The sequence below is a fragment of the Haliaeetus leucocephalus genome, unplaced genomic scaffold (assembly GCF_000737465.1).
Source record: "Haliaeetus leucocephalus isolate CR32 unplaced genomic scaffold, Haliaeetus_leucocephalus-4.0 Scaffold1007, whole genome shotgun sequence".
In the NCBI taxonomy this organism is placed as follows: domain Eukaryota; kingdom Metazoa; phylum Chordata; class Aves; order Accipitriformes; family Accipitridae; genus Haliaeetus; species Haliaeetus leucocephalus.
In genome coordinates, this window is record NW_010973443.1 from 3,810,793 (window position 1) to 3,813,738 (window position 2,946).

The following is a 2,946-nucleotide window of genomic DNA, read 5'->3' on the forward strand; positions in this document are numbered from 1 at the left end:
ATTGTGATAAATGAATTTAGTCTCAAACAGGATTCCAATCAAAGTTTACAATTTATTAAATGAATAAATGCAAGCAAACAGCGCTGGGCGCACCGGCAGCCTCTGCTCTACCAAGACGCGCACGGTGAAAAACAAAACAGCTTCTTTTATAGTCTAACATTAGTTACATATTCATACTAGGCGTGTCCTTCCAAAAGACTCTCCACCTCCTGGTTGTGTGGGTGCAGTAGTTCTCCTAGAAACTTCTCGAACTCTCCTCATTGGCTGAGGGTCTTCTATACAACGTATCTGTGACCAGGGTCCCCAGGGCTGGGGCAGACCGCAGGCATCCTGTGTAACAGCCGACACCCTGCACAGCACCAGCTGCGATCACCAGAACCCAAACAAGTTCACAACAGACACCTCCCCCTCAACAAATGCATACAACAAACTGCCCATCAAGACCCTAAGTACTGCAGTCTCTGAGGCTAAGTATACATTTAGATGCCTCAGTTCTCCCCTAGGATCTCTTGTTTAACACTGTGCAGTTAACAACGAAACCGGTTTGGGGCTGGCAAAAAAGAACTATATACATATCATCTGTCTCCTCCCGGCCTGCGGTTATACGAGGACCGACAAAATGGTTAAAGATTACATAGACGGTGAGGGTCACATTTTATTATGCGGCCCTAGCATTGTTTATATTGACACGAATCAGATGAACACATTTCACAATCCCCCATTTTCTTTTTTGTTGGTATTGATTCGTGTTTTCGTTTCCAATCATGTCAATACTTGCTGAATTGGTTTCAATTTTGGATCTTCCTTTGTTTTTATTATCATCAGAGAATGAGTTGTTTCTTTCCCTGATTCTGGATCAGTAGGTACTGTGGATATCTGCATTCCTTGTATAACCGAATGTATTAGTCTGGTAAAACAAGGTATTAAACATGGAATTATTAACAATCTCCCAAATACCCCCAATACAACTATCCCAATTTTAGTAAGCCAATCACTGCCCATAAAGTTCTCCCATAATCCTCCTAGGTTGATTCCATTCCAAGTCTGAACTGGGACATGTGCAATTTTCTTCATTTCTTTTATCCAAAGCTAAGCGATTTTGATACAAAGCAGTTCTCATCTTGGTGTTTTGTTTTGCAATTAATCCAAGTGCATCTCCGGTTTTATTTACAACTATTTCCACTACAGCTTGTAACCTTATTATTCTATTAAGCATATATATTGGGATCCTGTAGCCCCAGGATCCGTCTTCTGCCCACGTAGCTGGATCATAATAGGTAATTATTCTCTCAGGAGGCCATTCATTATCTTTCCAATTCCCAATTTGTAAGCTTCATTTATAATGTCTTTCTCTTAACTCACTTGTTTCTGCATACACTTGAACTCCTAGCCACCCTCCCCGATTTATGGGTAACAGGAAAAAGCTGGGTCTTATCGTTCCTAATACACAGGATCCTGCCCAATTCTTGGTTAAATATGCATAAGCTAATTTGCCACAAATCCAGTAATGTCCTTCAGGAGTTGGCCAACCATCTGGTATATTTGTTCCATTGCTCCAATTCTTAAATTGACTATTCATTTCTAGTGGGCTTCCCCCCTTATCCCAGTTATTCCGAGTTTCATTCCATAGGTAACCTCCCTCACATTCCAGGTTACCTACTTGTTTTCCATTATCCTTTAAATTTTGCCAACAACTCCTTCCAATTCTCGTTTGGAGTACCCATTGCTGTTCCCTATTACCCTTTCCCATTATTTTCCATACCTTTGAATCACTTATGTTACTTTCCATAGCCTCCCATGGCCATCGTTCACCTTGATTTGTTCCACCACAAACATAACAATTAGTTACATTTAATGATTTAGCAATGTTTTCAGCAAGATTTACAAACAGATTTTTAGCTACTGTGGGAATTTCATATTTCACAGGCGTCAAAAGTTACTGACACTGGAGTATTCAAATTGGCTATAATTTTGCTTGTTCCAATTAATCTACCGTTTTCCAAATTTGTTCTGATTTCTACCCAATATTGATAGGGAAGTTCTTCTGGATCATAGCATATAGTCCTGTTTCTTTCTCTGCATAAAGCATACTGGGTTAGGTTATAAATGCAACTTCCTATTTTCTGGCCCTTACAATCATAGACAGTATGATACACCAAGGTTTGGGAGGTTACCCTTCCCTTTCTAGTAGTTACCACACGTTGACTACAGTTGTTTGTTGTAGCCAGAGTCAAAGAACTCACCCCAAGCAGGACTAGAAGAGGTCCGGTAAGAGCCATAGTGGTCGGCGGTCACAGCCCGAAGGGGTTGCAGCCCGTGGCAGACCTTATTAGCTGCACCACCGGTTCCCTATCCGGTCTTGCCCTCTTCCTTAATCTTAAGGGGTGGTCGCAGGGTTGCAGGGTTAGCTTTTTCCAATTTATATATTATGTCCCAACTATGGATAGTCTATGGTTATCTCTTTATGTTCCTAATCAAAAAAGAAACACTTCCTTATTAAATGGACAACAGTAAAACCTGACCCACGGTAGTTCGTGCAATGGAGTGGTGGTTCTACAGCGAATATACAAGAACTCTAAACTATTATTCAGATAATGTCTCCCCGTCGGGGAAATTATGTACTTAAGACACCTAGAACACTTAGCTCTTAGAAATAAACAGCACCGCTTACACAGTGGACAGGCGCTTGTGCCAGCTCCTCTCCAGGGACTTGGAAAGATTTAATCTCTTACCAGTCCCCCCATACACTAATACATTTCATGGGAGTAACCTCAGTGAAATTCCCACAGCAACTTAGTTTATGTTCTTGGGCTCAAATTTCTTCATGTTCTTCTGATGGTTAGCTTAGTTTCTGCAGGCTCAGATGTGACCTTCCACTCCTTCACTGGACCTTTCACTCGTGACACATGCGTCCACCCTTTTTCAGCAGTTCTTACGGCCGTTTCT

The 2,946-nt window shown here is 41.4% G+C and overlaps 1 protein-coding gene across 6 annotated transcripts in view; it reads left to right on the plus strand.

Annotated features, from left to right (window-relative positions):
* The window catches only part of METTL4 (methyltransferase like 4), a 24,141-nt gene that overhangs the window by 9,672 nt on the left and 11,523 nt on the right, over positions 1 to 2,946 (plus strand). The gene's annotated exons all lie outside the window — the stretch shown is intronic.